Here is a 20,934-nt window from a genome sequence, read left to right as displayed (position 1 = left end):
CTACAATTGGCCGACCGGAGTGTGAGAGTTCCAAAGGGGGTGGTGGAAGATGTTTTAATTCAAGTGGGCGAGTTTCTTTTTCCTGTCGACTTTATTGTCCTAGATACTTGCCCAATACCGGAGGTCTTTGAGAAGACTCCTATCATCCTTGGCCGTCCTTTTCTAGCCACTTCCAGTGCTGTCATGAATTGTAAAACTGGACAAGTCCAATTGTCGTTTGGGGACTTGAAAATGGAGGTGAAAGTGTTTAATGCAAAGAGCCGAGTCAAGATTGATGAGGTGAGTTTGATCGACACGCTGGTGCAGGAGCATGTCGATAATATTTTATATAAGGATCTTCTAGAGATAGCCAAGGAGGCGTCATTCTTAAATTCTCCAGAATTAGGGAGTTTGATGGAGGTGTTGGTCGATCCTGGGTGAAGTAGGTGAACTGGTTGAGGCGTTGGTCAATCCTGTTTATTCGGATGACCCTATAGTGTAGCCGTTGTGGCTACGTTCCGACGGGTAGCTTTTGCGTACCACTCTCTTCATTGAGAAGTGGACCCGGCCCCTAGTAATAGGGGTACCCATCATTGACTTGGGTCTTATAGCTTTCGCACGCCGCTATTAAAATAAGGATCGTGTGCCCAGCTCCGGTTAGTAAGGGCAATTTTGTGTTGGTAACATTGGATTCTACTAATTAAGTTCTGTTGTTTTTGGGCAATCTATTTATTTTTGTCTTTTATTTCTTAGTTCTTTATTTCTTGTCTTTTGTTTAGTTATTTTTCTTCTCTCATATCAAAAAGAAAAAAATTTGAAAAGCGAAAAAAATTGCATCATGGTCTTGTATAGCCACCCGTTTCTTGCCCACCGGCGAGGGATGGGGAGAAAAGTATGACACGTTGATCGCGTGAAGATTTGGTGGAGTATTTCTCTTTTTATTTTTGTTTTGGGAGCCCGGATACCACGAACCGGGCGGTACTAATGTCTTTTGCAGGGTACGGTGATGGCCCTGAGGCTGGGTGACAGGAAATTCCTCGAACATCGGCCGAGGTCATGGTGGTTGGCTGCCACCCGTAGGTCTATTTCTTCTCCCTTGTGCTTTCTTTTGATGTGTCTCCATGCTCTGGGGACATAGCATGTTTCTAGTTGGGGGGAGGGTGTACCTTGTACATGTTTTGTTGCGTTGCTAGGGTAATTTTAGGGTAAATTTTTATTTTATTATTATTATTATTTTTTTTTTTCCAGGGGATACATTTGTTATGCTTGATTGTATTGTTAGGCGAGCATGTTAGAATTAGCCGAATTATTGTGCCTGTTTTAATTCAAGTTCATGCATATATTTGGCGCCTTTGTGAACATGTTAGTGCTGTCGTTACGTTGAGTAAGTGTCCCCACGTAGTTAATAGTGCATCCTGATAAACATTCCCATATTCTTTGTTTTCTTTTTCTCGCATTTGCGGAAAATAGTAGGCTTTTGTTTCACAATTGAGTATCTAGATGTTTTGCATGCATTTGTGAGAGTTGGTAACGTGCATAGGGGATGAGACAAGGCATTTTTGCATGATTAGACCACATATGTGTCCCTTTGTCCAATCTTAAACCAGTCCGAGTCAGTTCTTGAGTCTAACCTAGGAAACCGGTGTGTGGGTTGGACTATAGTTTGGGGGGTCTAGCATTGTGCATCATGGGTGTCTTATTGCATTGGATTTGGAGCATCGTTGTCGTCGGAAGTGAAAGTGAAGAAATCTTGATGGGTGTCATGTTTTGTAACCAAACCCAACCTTCAGGCCATAAAGCTAAGTCGAAAAAAAAAAGAAAAAGAAAAAGAAAAGAAAAGAAAATGTGGAGTTAAGGCAAGTTGGGAGAAATCAGCACCTACTAGCACATCAGAATAAGTGATTGTTTGATCATGTTATAGGGCAGTCCTCGACTCTGTATCAACCGCCTCAGTTTCCAGATTTAGAGGTCAGCGACAACTTTGCCGAGAGCAGTTTGGATTGATTTTGGATTTCCATGATGCATGAAGCTAGGGTGGTGGTGTCATTTTATGTGTTTATTTCATGTTTTTCAGTGTCGGTGGATTATATTTGTTTTTCTAGTATTTGGGTCCGTAAAAATTTGGTTACAGATGTTTAAATCTCTTGTTGGACTTTGTTTGGTTGGCACCAATGGAAGCATGTTGGTAGCTAAGGGTAAGGTGGCGGCTAGTCTGGGTAAATGACCTTGCGCTACTATAGGCCGCCGCCTAATTTGTAGTTTCCCTTTCGTTCGGAACCATGGTCATTATAAGCCTAATTAAGTCCTTAGTGGACCTTGTGCACGTTGTTAAACTCTCGTTCATGCATGTTTCATGTTAATGTTGCTAATTTTGTGGAATCGTGACTGTATATATATTGTGCTTTTATTCTTTGTCAGCGTTGTCTTTGATTGGCGCGTGGTGGCCTTTGTTTCGGTCCCACGTAGTTCGCCAAGCGCTTTTTGCATGGAATGTTTGAGTGTTCTGGTGAGCGAGTGTAGCATCGTTGCCTTCGTGGGGGCATTTATCTCTGCATGTGTTTCGGCACTAATTTTGTTCATCTTTTTGCCAAGGCATGCATGCTTTTGAGTTGCAGGTGAGTGAGGAGGCGAAAATTTTTCGACCCGCCTATTTCTTGTACAACATACATAACCTTTGTATTCCCCTTCGTGTCTTGTTAGTCTTTGTTTTGTTATTTTTCTTTTCGTTTGTTACTAGGGACTAGCAACGCTCAAGTTGGGGGATGTGATAGGCGCGTGGAATTCATGAATTTAAGCGCCTAAGTAGGGAAATTAGCGCGTTAGACGTGCATTTAATTCTCATTTTTCCATTTAATGCGTGCACGAGGTTGGATTTTGTGTTTGTGCCTAATTTGCAGGAAATTGAGATGTTTTGGCGCTAATGAGAAGTACCCGGTAGGCCGTGATAGAGCTTGTGAGCGTGAAAGGCTGTGGAGACTAAGTGTTGGAGTGAAATTGACGAGGAAATCACCGTAGTCATTCGCGAGCGCTACAAGAAAGTGGTATAGCGCTCAGAAGTGGATAGCAAAGTCCACAAAGTGATCAGAGAGTTGGCTAGCGCTACACCCTTTTTGGTGTAGCGCTACCTAAAGGTTAAGAGAGAACAACAGCCAAAGCTAGGTCAACGGAGTCAACGCCTCAAACAAGTTCGCGAGCGCTATACCATTTGTTGTATAGCGCTACCGAGGGGCTTAAAAAGGGCCTAAAACGTTGACGTTTTGGGTTAAGCCGGTTCCAATTCCGATTAATTTTAGGATTTTTATTGTTTTTAACGGGGATTAATATAAATACCTCGTTTTAAGTTAGTTTTAGGGTAGATTTTTCATTCCAGACTTTTACGTAGCAGCTTTTTCACTAACGTTGTTTTGTTTTCTCTCAGTTCTTAAGTTTTCTGCACTATTTCTTTCAATCGCTTGGATTCTGGTAACGTTTATCGAATTTCTTCGTTAATTAAAGTTGTTCGTTATTATCTATTCTACGTGGATCTTTCTTTTATTTTTTTTCCGTCTCTTCTGCAATAGATGATCATGTTTCGATCTAGGGTTTTATTTTCTGTTATTTCAAGCATGCGTGAGTAGTTCCCCAGGGTGCAGCCACGGGACGAAGGCGTCCTGTGACTAGTTTAATCAATGTTTTACCTCGGGTACGAATTAATTCGTTTTTCCAACAGTTTTGGGATATGAAAGAAAATCCCTTTCTAATAAACAAAACCCAGGCATCATCAGATTTTAAATGCGCATGAGAGCTGGTGACAAGTGGTGGGCATTTATTAGGAACCCCTTTTTTCTTATTCTGAGATCAGTGAATTGAATAATTGTGTCCCGAGTAAATATTGGTTAGGCTAGTTGCAGACGCTGGGTTCCCACGGCTGTACTCTCGTTTAAATTTATAGTTAATTAAATCAATTCAGTGATTTAGGTAGTAAATCAATCAATCAAACAAAGGGTGGCTACCTAAGAGCCAGATTAAACTAAAGTTCATCACAATTGAGTCAACACCGTCCGTCCGTCTCTGTGGTTCGACTCCGGTACTTCCGGAATTATTGTGCTACATTGGTCGAGAGTCCTACGCTTGGGACGCGTTTTTAGTCTTTATTTATTAATACACCCGACAGGTCAAGCAACTGCTTACCGTAGACACAATGCTCACAGAAATCCAGCTTCTCAATTTTCTGGCCATATAGCAAATCCTGTTTGCTCAAAACTGTCATCCCCCTCTCACTCATATGCCCAAGGCGCATATGCCACAAACGAGTCAAGTCTGAATCTGAAACCTTGGATGAAGCAACCGTTGCTACAGCACCTATAACTTTACTGCCCTGGAGTATATAGAGGTTACCACGCTTTTGACCCTTCATCAATACTAATGCACCCCTTGAGACTTTCAAAACTCCACCTTCACCAAAGAATTTGGAACCATGAGAATCAATAGCACCCAGGGAGATAAGATTTTTCTTCAAATCCGGAACATGTCGAACCTCAGATAAAGTCCTAACAATACCGTCATGCATCCTAAGCTGAATCGTTCCTGAACCAACAGTCTTCCAGGCCATGTTGTTGCCCAGCAAAACTGTACCACAGTTGATCGCCTCATAAGTAGAAAACCACTCTCTATGCGGACACATATGGTATGAACATCCAGAATCCATAATCCACTCGGTATTTGAGCGAGAATCGCACTCAGTAACTGATAACACGTTATCTGACTCATCTGAATCTTCAGCAATTTCAGCAATTACTTTACCCCTTTTCTAGTCTTCTTTTTCCTTCTCCTTGAGTTTTAAACAGTCACTTTTCCAGTGCCCGGGTTTCTTGCAATAATTGCACTTTTCCTTCTTCTTACCTGATGACTTGGATCTTCCCTTATTACTCGACTCCACCCTTTCTGTTGTTCTTCCCCTAGCAAACAAACCCTCCGCATGTGCATCACCCTCACCTGACACTTTTTTCCTCAATTCTTTTGAATATAGGCTGGCCTTAACATCCTCCATCGATATCGTGTCTTTGCCATACAATACGGTTGTAACAAAGTGCTCATACGAAAGTGGTAAAGAACATAACAAAATTAGGGCTTGGTCTTCATCCTCAATTTTACTATCAATATTTTTTAGATCCATAATAATACGATTGAACTCGTCTAAATGATCCTTAACAGGTATACCTTCTTGCATACGAAACGTATAAAGACGTTGTTTGAGATATAACCTGTTGGTGAGCGACTTCGTCATATATATGCCCTCCAACTTCAGCCAAATTCCTGCTGCCGAAGTTTCTTCTTCCACCTCGCGAAGAACATCATCTGCCAGACTCAACTGAATAGAACTCAGAGCTTTGGCATCTGTATCATCCCAATCTTCCTCTTTGATTTTAGAACTAGTCTTGCCTAACAAAATCTTATGCAATCCTTGTTGGGTTAACAGAGCCTTCATCTTTATTCTCCAACGACTGAAACTGCTGCTCTGCCCATCAAACTTCGCAAATCTCGAATTTAGCCGCCATAGCCACAATCGGAAACGAAACCCTAGTTTTTGCAACCTAAGGCTCTGATACCAGTTTGTTGTAACGAATGCTATGAATGCAAGCTAAGAACGAGAAGTTGAAAACTAAATAAAAAATCACAAAGACACAAGATATACGTGGTTCCCCAAGATGGGTACGTCCACGGGCGAGGAGAGAGAGGATCCACTAACCAACGTGAAGAAGAGATACAAAGAGCCGAATGTAATCCGTAACTCTAGAAAGGCCACAATATGAGAGCCCAAAAGATACTTCCTAGAAGTCCCCCAAAAACCCTATTTATTATAGGCTACAAAAACATAAACAACATAGTTAACCAATGTGGGACTAAAGAATACAAGGCATTCCAACAGTTAGGCGTTACAAGTCTTAGTATGCCCGCGCTCAACGCATTCACGCCTGTGCCAAAAACGAGAGTTTTCATATTGTCATTTTGAATTCTTTTCCAAATTAATAAATGAATCGATTGTAATTTGATGACGACACCACACCAAATTATTTCTCTACTTTACATCCATCTTCAAAAGTTAAAACTTAAACACCACCCCTGAAGACAACACGACAAAGATTATTTCCCAACTTCAAACTCACCTCACCCTTTGCATTATATAAAAATTATTTGGTAGTTTTGGGCACCGCCACGTGGTGCCCAATACTCCAAAACATTACACATTTTCGTGGAGTCCACCCTAAGTGTATGAATCCCACGAAAATGTGTGGTGCTGGGGCACCATGTGATGAAAGTCGTCAAATGCAATTGTAGAATTTTTTTGAGTTTTTTTTTCCTTTCTTAAAAAATGAAACTGAAAAGAGGAGTAATTGTACATACTTTTGATATCTTTTATTTTCTAGTTGAAATGCTTGTTGAGTTTTTGATGTATTTTATGTCCAACTATATTACTGTTCATTATTTTACTCATAATTGCCAAACATTGGAGGAACAAGGTGAAGTTCTTCAATGCGAAAAACAGTTTCTTATTGAAGACATAGAGAAAATGTTGACAGATAGGAAGGATACATGGTGGTTCAAATTAAGAGAATCTCTGGTTGGGTCAGTGAGTTTTCTGTTAAAGATGCTGCACTGATGGATATTTTGGAGAAAAATAATGAAAAAGCTGTGAGAATAGAAATGGTCATCCCATGGATTTGGCAAGCTAGGAACTGGCTCTTTGATTCTCCCAACGACGGACTCACTTCTCTCGACTTCAACAAAGACCATTTTTTGTTGGTACACTTCAGAGTATTGCTCTGTTTTGTTTTCTCCGTAGATGTATTCGATTTTGGGAAACCGCGTAAATATTGTCTCTCTGTGTTTGTGTGTGTTTTGTTTTGATTCTTGGGACACAACAGTTCATAGATTCGGTCTACATGTATACTATAACTCCTTATGGAGTTATATTCTTCTACAAAGAAGCGGTTCATAAATGCACAACTTTTTCAAAAAATCTTGGAGATGGATTAACCGGTAGTATCGAGCTACTTGTAGCTTTGCTGCCTCTGCATAACTGTTCTTTTTTTTATTTTTGCTTTAAGTCTATCAGCAAATATCTTACAGTCCGCAGATTCATCATTCTATAGATTCATAATTCATTGCATTTGAGTGTAGGGGAATTTATTTTTGGTTAAAAAAAATCGGCCTCTTTAGACCTTAATTACCCCTGTCCGGGATACATATTGCAACCATTCAAAAGCCTATTTGGCATTACCACTAAGAATACCAGATGTTCAGGAATACACACTCACTCTCTCTCTCTTGTTTTTTTAAATTTGGGAAGCTTTTGACATAAAATGATCTGCAGTCTATTTGGCAGGATTTGTGTAGTCATAAGGGAAACTGCTAACTGGATGGAGATAATGTGTAACAAGTAACTGATTTTCGTGGAACGTGGAATATGAAATAAAATCTTTGAATGTGTATTGGAATCCTATCATTCCAACCCATCAGCTGATGACTAGCAAGGCTGGCCATTAAAAAATAATTTACAAGTCACACATGAAGGTCTCCATACATGCAAGCGAACCAATTATCCACCAATATTAATTGCTGCCCGTTTTTGTGAAGTACGGGACATATACAGGTGTTCCCCATGTCCGTCATAACATCTTATTAGTCCTCTATGGAATGGGACCAGTCCTCTTGCAGGGGAAAATTAAAAAGAGAAGGATAAACATCGGATGTACCCAAACTTCTCTCTTTTCATGCATCCCAATTTCATAGGTCCTTGGGCTAAAAAAACCTCGAGATTCAGCGGATAAATGATTGAGAATGTCCAAAATTTGCAGGAGCTCGATGCTTCATTGGAGCAAGTCGTCAGTCACATGCACCATCTGTATCCATTCCAGCGCTCGATGTTGCTTCTTCTGCTAGTACTGTTTTAAAAATTTCTATGAAAAATTCAGTTCAGTCGGATATAGGTAAGGGTTGATCAATTCTTTGAACACAAAACTAATCAAACCCTTATCGATATTTTACTAAGCTTATTTTTTACTGGGATCCTTACAAATACATTTGAAGTAAAATAAGCGGCTCTAATCATTTACTATATAAGATTCTGAGACAAGTTCTACACAACGTGGTATGCATTTGGTGTACATCCATAGTTTTACAAAAAAGATACTCGCACAATAGTTGTGCAACAAATCAAACACAATCAATCTCTAACCATTCATTATTGTAATAAATGATCAGGATTCGCTGAAACTTTTTTCTATAAGAGTTTTTTTTTAAATTTAGACCGTTTAAACACATCTGTACGGCCAAAATTTGTTACACAACACACACAACTAGGGTTGTAAACGAACCGAATCGAGCCGAACCCTGTTAAGTTCGGCTCGGGTTCGTTAAGGTACGAGTTCGGCTCGAGTTCGATTCGAACCTGAACAACTTGGCTCGAGTTCGGCTCGTTAAAATTTTTCAAGGCTCGGGTTCGGCTCGGTTGGGTTTGTTAAGGTAATAGTCTGGCTCGAGTTCGGCTCGGATTCGATCCGAACTTGAACATCTTGGCTCGAGTTTGGCTCGTTAAACTCAAATAAATCGAGCTGAGCCAAATCTAAGCTCGAATTGAGCTCGTCAAAGACGCAGGTTTGGTTCGGCTCGGCTCATTAAACTCAAGCGAACCCAAACTGTCTCATTAATCGTATAGAATTTGGGAGAAAAATAAGTATTGAATTATATATACAACCTTAAATTTTTTTACATTTACAAATAGACCCCTATTGAATTATTAATTAAATTTAAGTATAGATTTGCAAACCTAACCGAGCTGAATACCGTTAGGCTCAGGTTCGGCTCATTTACGGAACGAGCCTAGAATTGAGGTTCAGGTTCAGTTCGTTTAGTAGACGAATCGAACTCGAACGAGTTCTTGCCGAGCCGAGCCTCGAACAGTTCGGAATGGCTCATTTCATTTACAGCCCTACACACAACGGTGTGGGTAGCATTTTTGATAGTTTTATTGGAGGATATATAAAAGGAAAATTTGAGAATTAAGAGTATATTCTCGTTTTAGGTCTCGTTCAGTTATCAGGAAAGGATGAGAAAATCAATTTTTTCATAACTTTTGTAGTGTTTAGTTGTCAGGAAAGTAGAGGGAAACATGTTCTTAAGTTTTCTTGCAAGATTTACTTTCTTGCAAAAGTGATCCGGCCAAAAGTATAGAATTTTGCGTCACGGAAAAGTTTTCTCCATTGTGGGGCCAAAATAATTGGCGGGTAAGAAAAAAAGCAAATAACATCAATACCAAAAAAAATACGAATTAGGTTCTTAGAAAGACACTTTGAGATTTATGTAAGCAACAACAATTTCGATTACTGTGATGCTTTCTGAGATAATTGTTGTGGAAAAAATTAGTAATTGATTTTTTTGAAGTTTTTATTTATCTTGTCATTAGTCTTTAGTTTTGTTTTGTACTTACTAGTCATCAGTTTATCAATGAGTTTTTGTATCGGCAACTAATCAAGCATAGTTGTTTAACATTTGTTTACTTAGTTATCATCTACTTATTTTTTAAGCTTCATGTTAAGGTTTTGCATTAGATAAAATACATTTTTCAGCATCTGTTAACACTAAAAGTTACTTTTAGCCATGGGAAATAAAGAAATTTCTTATACTCTCTCCGTCCCTTTTTAAGTGTCATGCTTCGTAACTCCAACTTATTAAAAAGACATCATCATTACACCTTTCACATCAACTTTTTCCTCTACTTTCTCTACTTACTGCTTGACCGATTCCTAGACCTAAAATAATGGGTTGCCCCAAGCGTAGGGCTGAGACCGATGTAGCACAATATCCGGTAAGTCCGGAGTCGAATCCACAAAGACGGTGATGTGTGCTGACTAAAAATTCAGATTGTTATAATTTAAATGGGCTCTTAGGTAGCCACCCCTTGTCGGTTGATTTGAGATTAAACTAAATCTACGAAATTGATTGTACTTTTCAGATAATTAAAAGAATGGTACGATCGTAGGGTTCATAGCACTTATAACTAGTCTGGATTAACCTGCTTTGTTTGGAGTTCTTAAAAACGTTCAATTTTACATTAAAAAAGATACCCCGCAAGATGCGAAACCCTATGGTCGCCGTATACCCATGCGCAGCGAAGAATGAGTTTTGGACCCCCATTCTCCCGTTCACATGGGCTCCGACGATGCCCGGATTTGTCCGCGGGAAGTATTTTCCAATCTAACATCGGTTTTTCATTGTTTGATAAAAGGAGCAGTGCCCGAACTAGTCATAACGTGCTAATCACCCCACGACCCTACCAAACGACTACTTACTATGCATTGAACAAGAAATACAAGAAACCCTAAAATTAATCATGCTTTTAAAACGCGAGATAAAAATAAATAAGAGATAACAACTAATTGAATAAAAACAATTAATTTAAATTAAGAACAAAAGTTGAAACGAATTACCGAAGTGTGAGTAATTGAACAAAACTCTAAGAACTTGACGGGGAAAAACTTTGAATGAAAGAAAATAAGTACGAAGCTGCAAAGTGGAGTAATCTATTTTTCTGGAGCTCTGTCGTCGCCCCGTTCTTCGTTTTCTTTCTTTTCCACGGCTGGTACCTACTGAAGCCAATAGGTCAATTGCTTAAATAGGGATTGAGGATTTAAATCACACAAAGGTCCTTTGGATTTCATAAAATAACATATGAACCATTCAGTTTTGAATCACTTCGCATTTGAACCCCAAACTTCTTTAAAATCTTCTTTTTAGCCAAAGTCTTAGACAACGGGCTCGAGCAACCTATAAACATAAAAACACATAATAAAAATCAGTTAATAAAAATAAAGGACTAATAAATGTAGATTGGAGGGCCAAAATATATATATTTTTGCACTTATCACTTACCCATAATCATTACACTTTTACTCACTAACTTTTCAAAATAAAATCTACTTTTAGGGACAAAATAGACAATACACCAACTTTTACCCTCCTAACTTTACAAAATGGACACTTATTGGGGGACAACCCAAAATAGAATACTGGACACAAAAAAGAGACGGAGGGAGTAAGTGTTTTTTCTCGACAAATGAACTACTAAACTTGAGTTTTTCTGCAAAAAAATACTACAAGAAAATGCAGATTTGGCGACACAACGAAGTACATCGACAAAAGTGTATATGGATCGGCAAAGGTTTTCGCTGACGAAAATTTTCGTGTCGGCAAGATATCGGCATTGATATGTCGGGAAAGGATTTCGCCGACGTGAATTATCCTTCATCGGCAAAAGAATAGTTACAGCAACGCGGGTTTGCATCGGCAATTCTTATCGGCAAATGATATTCACCACAAGAAAACGCACTATTAGCGACTAAAGTTGCCGACGCAGAGCTTTTTTTGTCGCTAAATGTTACCTTTGGCGACGACAAGCTGTGTGCGTTGGCAAATCATCCAAATCAGAGAACATTTTAGCGACAACAGTTAACAGGTGTTGGCAATAGTGCTCAGTACTTCCCCCAAAAAGAGAGAAACCTTCTGCCAACATAATTTTTTTTAAGCGATTGAGCTCTCTTCATCTGGAAAGGGTTAGATCGATATACATCTTGGTATAAGGATTTGAAATAGTCGTTTTCAACATTTTTCTGCAATTACCTTATCAAGTTTTTATCCAATATTGTCCTTTGCATCCCAGCTAGCTAGATCATCTGGAATCTCTTCGTTATAAGTAGTTTTTTTCAACTTTTATGCGTTGTTACTCGTCGATCAAATAAATTAGGAAAGCATGAAAATTTGGTCAAAGTTTGAAAAAAAGAGGGCTCTATGGAAATCAGAAGGAAAACTATTAGTAATTTATTTTTTCTTAAGATTCTCATTTTCCAATGTGTGGTGGTTTTTTCCGTCTTGCATTTGCAAAGAGCTGGATTAAAAAAAATTTAAGATTATTAAAATTCGAGATATATTCTGTAAAGTGATTTTTTAAACTTAAAAAGTTAAACCTTAATGGTAATACTCCATCCGTCCCAAAATATTTGGTATTTTTCGATATTCGCACCGTTCTTTAAACTCTTATATCTTCCAATTTATGATATTTTTTATTATTTTGAAAACTTTTTATTATAGATCTAATCGAGAACTATTAAATAAGATTCATATTGCATATTGTTGGAGATTCATATTGAAAGATACAAACGATTGAAAACTGACACAAATATCAAAAAAGTCCAAATAATATGGGACGGAGGGAGTATATATCCCTTTAATATCCCAAATGAAACAAGTGGAGTGAAGTGCAGGGTGGAGTGCAGTTGGTGTGCATCCCTTATAGTTCCATGCACGTGAATAGGATTCGATTTCCGTAAACACTCATTCTCTTCTCCAAATCTCCTAGCATAGAGTAGATTAAGATTAAATAGCAAAATAAATAAATAAATATCCCAAATGAAGGCTATGAAGCCACGTAACTTCAATTGCAACATTGAAACAGAAAGGATTTTTGCCGTTCAAAGAAAAGTAAAGTTTTTTTGCCCCCAAATTTGTTGGCGCCTCTCTTCCCGCTAAACGATTCCCACACGACTCTTCGAATTTGATCGGCAGTTATGCAAATCTCTCTCTCTCTCTCTGTGACACCAAAGCTTGATTCTCTGTAGTGCGTAGAACCTTCACTAGATCTCCCCACACGTAGTTAGAAACCCACGTCAGTTAATTTTGGGAAGCTTCATTAGTGAATCGTGATTTGTTTCTGGAAGGACAAAGAAACAATGGAATCTCCTGTTGGAGATAGACGAGGAAAAAGTTGCCCAATTGTGTGAGTAAATCTTTGGTCTTTATGTTCATAGCTAGTCTTTCATTTATTTCAACCCACTTCGTTGCTACTCCTATCTCGGTGTGTTGGATCCTTGTCGGTGTAATTACTAGTTTTTGATTTAGTCGGTTAGGTCGATGCACATATGTTTCTTAATGCTGATCCTGTTCGACAAAATGCCTCACTCATCATCATAATGATGACATCAATGGTCTTACGGTTTGGCTAATGTCTTGAGGAAGTTAAAACGAATTTCACTCTAAATTATCTGTAATAGTTATAATTGTTGATTATTTATGGCCGCTGGTTTTTCTTCTAGCCGTCAGCACTTAACAATTTAGTATATCCCCGAATGGAACTAGCAAGGCACTAGTTCAGTAATATGCGGTACATGTGTGCCCATTTGAGGTTTTTTTCATGATAACCAGATGTTCAAGCCAAGTTGCATGAAACTCGACTAATTTGGGAGCCCTAAAAAATGATCAAGCAAATCCTCCAGTGGCCCCAAGGTTTAGGATATTTGGCTTCCACGGGATTCGATCATGCAACCTTATGGAGGACAAATACTTATGATCTTTCTCATGTCCATTTGGCCAAGCCCCTTGAGATTAGTGCCCATTTGGCTTATTATGATTTCATGTTTGTAGGACTTCAGATTTATGAACTTTAGGGCCTTAGGCTTAATTTTATTCTTCTAGTTTCCTTTCTTTCTAACTTCCTTGATAAAGTGGGACGCAGCTGCTCTGGAATACGCCATTTTTGCATTCCTTTATCTATGTACATTCATATAATGTTGTGTATTCACTATGCATGTGAGTATCCAAATGTGGGCACTTTTTGTATTGTTAGTTTCTTTTAATTTGACTGGAATATGTTCACATTTATGTATTATGTTCATCCAGCTTACAATCTAGTTGAGGAAGTTTTGGAACAGGTGCATCATGAATATTTGGTAAAGTGCACATGTAAGATCCCCTCTTCATGGATGCTCTGTTTTTCTTTTTAGTCTAAGTGGCCCTTTTTTATTTGTGAGATCTCCTTGCTACATTTATCCTATATTCTTTAACCACCTTTCTCTTTTGTTTCCGTAGGTATTACAGTATTCGATTCCAAGTGCTTGTATATTGTGGGCAGGTAGTTTTTTGGAGGAATGAAAGAGGAGAGGAAGTTTTATGAGTAGCAAGGTAAAACTATTGTTGTCTTTTGTGATTTTTTATTTTTATGGACAGATGGAGTTAACCAATTGAAACAACCTTGAATATCAAATTAAAGACAATTTACTTATGGAAATGGAAACATTTGAAGGATGCAATCCATAGATTGTAGTGTGCAAGTGGAACAACCAGGGCTGCCCATTTGATATCTCCAAATACAATCCAGTAATATGCCTGGCTTGCATCTTTTTGTCAACAATTATGGCACATACAGATTTAACACGAATCTTAGTTTCTTTCATAGCCTTGTACTAGGGGGTAATACTTGGTGAGAAGACTGCTAAGTTTGGATACAGTTTGCTAATATTTTGTAGATACACGAGGTAATGTAATAGTTGGTATAAAGCTTAATTGCTTGAAGCTTTATAGCCATTGATTTATTTCCTGATCAGCAGAGCCTGAATACTTATGAAACCTTGCTGGAACTTGGTTTAAAGCTGAAACTCAAATCTCTGAACTACTGTGAAGTAGAAATTGTATGTAATCACAAGGACTTAAATTCCAGCTAATTTAAGTTAATACTGCATATTAAATTTTAGTTGTATTCATCCTCCTATATTATGTTTTGTAGAAATGAAGTTCTATCAGCGAACGCATATCTAATTTAGTTTCTTTGTTATTGTATTTACATATTCCTATGTTCGTCTTGTACACACTATATGCTTCTACATTGTGTATCGTGTTGTCTCAGGTTAAGGATATGCATCTAGACGATTTGTATGGTCACATCTCCCTAACATGAGGCAAACCCCGTAAAGTACTAGAGCGAGATAATTCTTTGTAGAAGTGGTGGTAAGTCATTAGAATTGTTTAGTTTGATTTGACGATCCAACTCTAATACTTATTTGAAATGCAGTCTTACTAGCACTGACAATCGGTACTGTTCAAGAAGCATGGACGGGGCCAATCCAAGTGAAGTGTACAGAGAGAAACAACTTGGTTCCTATACCTTTGATATTACTACCGTGTCTATGTAACTAGAGGGGAAACATGCCATTGTAGCGGCATCGGCTCTTGGGGTAACAAATTATTGTTTTAGGATATTGGAATATTGTTAGATTTTGGAAATGTAGATGTATTCTGTACAAGTACACTTATAAGTGTTAGGAATTGTAATTAGTTGTTGAATGTATTTCAATGCAATTGAAATTGATATGGTTGAAATTACTTGATATATGGATGTATTCTGATTTTGAACATGCTGAGGGATGTGATAGGTATGAGCACACTATTGAAATTATTATAATTACAAAAATAAATTTGCAAAACCAAAATTCCTTTTGCCAACGCAATTACCTGTAGGCAAAAGTATCTAAAAAAAGGTTGGCTAGAATCCTTTTGCCAACGCTTGTGGTAGTTGCTAAACCTTATGCATTTGCCAACGCCATTCATTTAACGTTGGTAAATGTAGAGACCCGTATTTTAGGGCCGTATTTTTTTATAAAAGAAATATTAAATTTATTGAATAATGGCGTAAATTGTGGAAATTTGAATAATGGCATGGTTACTTGATTGGGGTTAATGTGATATCATTATTTGTGAAAGGGAACAAGTGTTATTAATGTGTATGCATGTATACAAGTGTGGGTGGGTAGTATGGAATAATTTTTCCTCTTTCTTTTTCTATTTCAGCCGACACACATATCATCTCTCCCTCTCTCTCTAAACTCTCATCCGGCTCTCTCTCGCCTCTCACCCCTCCATCAACTTCTCTCCTAAATTTCATCTTCTTAGAGTAAGATTCCGGACAAAGTCCGAGAATTAAAGTTGTTCTACGGAGCACGGGCTTTCCGAATATCCAAGAAAAATCATGATCGGACCACGTGGGAGTTCGGTTGACTTGGTCAAAGGTTCGGGTTTTGCTCAAAACCCACGAGGTAGGGATTTCTTACTCTTGTTATGCGTTTATACAGTGTTTATGTACCTAGATCGTATCTTGTTTCGTTGTTTAAGCTTGTTCCTTCGATTCCCGAAAATCAGCAGAACAGGGCCTGCGTTTTTGGGGTTTTACACCTTCTTAAACTCAGATTTGAATTTTGATTCCTTCGTATGAAATAGGGAATACTTAAAGCTTGTTCTAATGCCGCTGGAATCACCCGAAACCGTTGAGAATTGAATTTATGGTGTTTTTAGAATACTGATCTGCAATCTGTCTCGTTTTCTGGGTTTCAGCCCACTTCGGATGGCCATACCTTCCTCGTCTGATGTCCATTTTATGCAAACTATGTATCGGTTCGAAGGTCTTAAAGTTAGCTTTCATTTGCCACCGGAATCGTCTTAAAACTCTTAGTATACGGAAAGTTATGATCGTTTGAGTGGCGGTGTGTCAATCTGTCATGCTGCGTGACTGATTCGTGTAGCCTCGGTAAACCCCTGTTTAACCACCCTTGGGGTGCGGATTTGACAAGAGTTCCTTCGTGACTTTTAAGCTTTGTTCAATCGCACAACTTTGGGGACTGGAATCGCTCAAAAATATTGAGAACTCGATTTATAGTGATTTTTAGAAGATTGCCCTGTAATCCGAAAATCTGGGCAGCTCACTGAGCAGCGTTTTTCATTGTTTGGCTATGGTTAAACGACCCTATTGGTTATGGGTCCTTATAGGTTTTAAAGATGGGTAAGTTGGTGATGTTTCGGTGTTGGAATCATTGAAAAATATTGAGTATGCTATTTTTAATAAATTTTTGAACATGGACTGCTCTGCTGAAAATCAGAATATCTAAAAATCATTCTTGAGTTTGAAATATCGTATCGTACGACTCGTCGAACGTGTCTGTGCCATTGATTTTTCGTTAGCATAGTTGGAGTATCGTCATGAAGGCTATAGTAGCGTAACAAAGTCCGTGAGCATCATAGACTATAAGAAATATCGTGACGTGCGTAATTAGTAGAGAGTACTTGTTTGATTAAATTGAGAAATGACTGGATGGTTTGATGCTTGTAACTTGGAAATACGAATTGAATGTGTAGCAGGCCGAGCAGAATGGCTCGTTCCATTCCGAGCGTGATCTAGTAACCGTGGCCGAGGGCCAGCAACCGTGTCCGAGGGTACCTTTTGCCGAGGGTTCCTCTAATTACATCTTCTTTAATACTCCATTCCTACACCTGCTCGGGAAGGAGGATACGATCGTTTCGATAGTTGCCGAAGGTCCCACAACATGCTCGGTGCCGAGCATGACTTGGCCGACGGTCCAGCTCATCCGCGTCAGAACAGCATCCATGGCTATGATGATGGTCGTGACGTCATCCGAACGGTTATGAGAACAATGATGGTGGCACGTGAAGGTGCCAGCTCATCATGAAAACGGTTGCAAAACCCTAAACGTGATGCAACAGTGACATCAGCCGACGCGTGTCGAGCGTTGGTGCAATCTTGGAGACCAAGCGAAGGGTTTCCTATAAATATCCCATTATGCCTTCTTGGATGAGGTACGCTAAAACAAAACCCTAGCTCCCAATCTCTAATTCTTCCTGGCAAGCAAACTGACTCTTGCACTGGAGGGCCATCCCGGAGAACCTCCGGTGTGGTCTCTTAGTCGTGCTTCGTTTTGCAGGACTGAGCAAAGGAGATAAAAGCTAACCCCAAACCACCATTCAAAAAGGACGAACCACCCAAAAATGGAGCCCCACAGAATGTGAATAACAATCGGACACAACGAGAACATTCGGGGCCCATCGACGGGTGGGTGCCTAGCAGGGGATATCAGGGTCCCATAATTAGCCTGGCAGGAGCTAAAAGCTCATATTTAACACTCAAGGTCCAACCTTCTAGGTAGGCGCTTGGCAGGAAATATCAGGGTCCCATAATTAGCCTGGCAGGAGCTAAATGCTCATATTTAACACTCAAGGTCCAACCTTCTAGGTGGGCGCTTGGCAGGGGATATCGGGGTCCCATAATTAGCCTGGCAGGCACTAAATGCTCATATTTAACACTCAAGGTCCAACTTTCTAGGTGGGCGCTTGGCAGGGGATATCGGGGTCCCATAATTAGCCTGGCAAGAGCTAAATGCTCATATCATTTGGTTTCAGGGCTCGTTATCGATTAAGTGCATGGCAGGAGCTTAGGCTCAGACACATGACATGAAATTGGTTTATAAAGTTGATGAAAGAGATTCTGATGACTGATGATAATGAGAAATGGGATTTGGTGATGAAATGTGAAATGTGAAAGATTGTGAAATTGTACGAGATGTAATGAATGGTACTAAAGTTGTTTATTTATTTAGAATGATGTAGGAATATTGATGGTCCTTGTTTGACATATGAGCAGATAGATCCTTCATAGTGTGCTGCTGTAGACAGTTTTGTGTACTTGGGCTTATCTGTCGTTACTCTCTTACTCTAGATGCATAACTCATCATATTTTTCTATAACTTGCGTATAGATTTCTCTACTAGACGCGTGTATGCTCAACCCTATCATTTTCAGGTGCAAAAATAAGAAAGTTGGCATGACGTGCATATTGTGCTTGTTGATCAAGACTTTCAAAGGTATAAAAGAGGCGATTACTTGCATTTGATTTGAAAGAAGTATTTTGGAAAGGCATTTGTTGCAACTGTAAGATTATTTTCTTCGGTCATTGGCATTTCGATAACTTGGGGCCAATGAGCCAAAAATGTAATATCTGAATCTTGTTTGAGAACAGAAGAAAGGAAGATCTTTTGGGTATTAATTGTATTATTGCGATGACTTTATTTATCAAAAGAGTATTCTTTATTTATGTTGAAAATCGAGGGCGTGACAGTAAAAACTTTTCTCAACACACTTTCAGCGACGCCTTAGCGACGCCCCAATTTTTGTTGACAAAAACTTTTGTCGACGAAATTTTGTTTTTAGCGACAACATTGTATATGTTGGCGAAATTGTTTTTTCTTGTAGTGATTGCGTCAGTAAAAATGGGTATTAAAACCAAAGAGTTTCTTCCACTTTTGCCCACGAGATTTTTGCATCACCAAAAATCAATTTTAAAAAAACAAACATGCTACTTCAATGCTTCCGTTATATTTTCGCGTGTCCCGTGTTTCGACTTGTAGACCTCAATCTCAAGTCTCCGTGTCATGGATCTATCTACCAACTGCACCAACATACTCTTCATTACTAATTTTGCAATATCTATTATATATCACTTACATATGTGGTACATATACAATTTTACACTAGATACAGTATAACATACTCTTATATATAGTGTTATATTATATAAGTACTTTATATAAAGGCTGTTGATTTTGTCATTCCTTTTTTTGTTAATGTCACTCCCTTACAAGTGTATTTTTGATGCAAAAATACACTTGCAGGAGAATGACATTAACAAAAAATGGAGTGGCGAAATTATTTCCCTATATATATTTATACAAATATATTGTATATACATACAAATAACACAAACACATACAGAGACATACCTACTATGAGGATTATGGGGGCCAAGGCCCCCAACTAGTTTGCGATTTTTTTTTTCAAATTTTAATATTAATATTAGTTATTTTTTTATTTGCTAAGAACAATTGTTTATTGTATTTTTTATTGGATGTTATTTGACATTTAAATGAATGTTATTAGACACTTAGGTATTAATATTAGTTGTTTTTTTGGTATTGGATGTTATTAGACATTTCGTATTTGTATATACTTTCTCTGTCCCACGGTTTTTTTTGTCCACAAACTTAGAACCTAAAAAAATACATTAAAAAATATAATTTAAACTCTCTTTTTGCAAATTACTAGAAATCCATGTGTTCTTTAAATTTTTGCAAAAAGTGAAAATTTAATTTTGTGCCAACATAAAAATGTCATCGCCGAAAGATTTATCTTTTCGCGACGCACATTCTATTGCCAAAAGTTCCCCTTAGGATTATCACCGACACAAAAATGTCGTCGCTAAAATGCTGAACTTTTGTCGATGCACATTTCGTCGCTAGAAAAAAAAAATCGTCGGCAAATATTTCGCGGGAGAATATTTCCCGCCAACCTTACTTTTGCCGACAACATTGCTGATGCACTTACTTTCATCGCCAAAAAATCTACATTTACCAACACGAACTAGTTTTGCATCGGCAAAGGCTTACTTTTGCTGACAAAAAATGCATTGCGTCGACATTCGGGTTGCCTTTGGTGTATTTTCTTGTAGTGAAATTTTGTCAAATGAATACTCACAGAAAAATAGATTTCTTTTTCCTTCACTTTACTTTACTTGACTTTTTCTGAGAATAACTTTCCTATATAACATTTCTGACAACTGAACCGAGTCTTAGTGTTTTTTTTTTTGGACATTCTCGCCAAGAAAGGTTTTGTTGACTTGGGAGGCCATGTGGCTCCCATCCTCTTAACTCCTCTCTCATCCTCGTCCGTTTGGGTTGCCATCAGCGGACAACCAACGGTATACTATAAATGCTCAACCACACCACAAACCTCAAAGTCTTTGCTCAACCGATTGGAGTACCATGTCTGGTGTGGCTTTGTAATAGGAGGATTTTTAATCAGCATAACCCTTTATAAAAGGAGACCTTGACTTCTTATTCTTTATCATAAGGAGACCTTGACTTGACTCTGGTGATTGCCTGATTGGCAAGGCCAGCAATGCACTAAATCACAAACAGAAAGTCTACCGCCACCGCACTCCGTGTGGGGCCTACTCTAGATCTCGCATAGATGATTCGAGCCGTTTAATAATTTTTTTAAAAAAAAAACTGCGTGGGCATCGTGAAATATCAGCTCAATTCAATATGTGTAGGTGCTCGGATCAAGCTTCTCATCTTTCTGTACACCGGAAAACCAATCTTTTCTTTCTTTCCGATTTTCCAAAGATGAGAAGTTTAATCCAAGCACTTATGTATATCGGATCGAGCTAATGTTTCACTATACCCACCCGATTTTTTTTTTTTAAATTATTGAACGGCTCGGATCATCCGTGCGGGTCCAGCAAGGCTAGCA

General features: G+C 38.5%; 2 long non-coding RNA genes across 3 annotated transcripts; both read left to right on the top strand.

Annotated features, from left to right (window-relative positions):
• The first annotated feature begins 12,459 nt into the window (after positions 1 to 12,459).
• LOC131307865 (uncharacterized) lies at positions 12,460 to 15,175 on the top strand. 2 transcript variants are annotated; one of them, XR_009194242.1, is made up of 5 exons: positions 12,481 to 12,578; positions 13,690 to 13,752; positions 13,879 to 14,166; positions 14,693 to 14,793; positions 14,858 to 15,175. It is a non-coding gene; the product is annotated as an uncharacterized LOC131307865 (long non-coding RNA). The 2 variants fall into 2 exon arrangements; XR_009194243.1 differs by having other exon boundaries at positions 12,460 to 13,752; positions 13,879 to 13,971.
• Positions 15,176 to 15,454: 279 nt separating this feature from the next.
• On the top strand, positions 15,455 to 18,673 carry LOC131307863 (uncharacterized). The gene is made up of 2 exons (XR_009194240.1): positions 15,455 to 15,878; positions 18,430 to 18,673. It is a non-coding gene; the product is annotated as an uncharacterized LOC131307863 (long non-coding RNA).
• The last annotated feature ends 2,261 nt before the right edge of the window (positions 18,674 to 20,934 follow it).

The sequence above is a fragment of the Rhododendron vialii genome, chromosome 11a (genome assembly GCF_030253575.1).
Source record: "Rhododendron vialii isolate Sample 1 chromosome 11a, ASM3025357v1".
Taxonomy (NCBI): Eukaryota; Viridiplantae; Streptophyta; class Magnoliopsida; order Ericales; family Ericaceae; genus Rhododendron; species Rhododendron vialii.
This window is presented reverse-complemented; position numbering and strand designations above follow the sequence as displayed.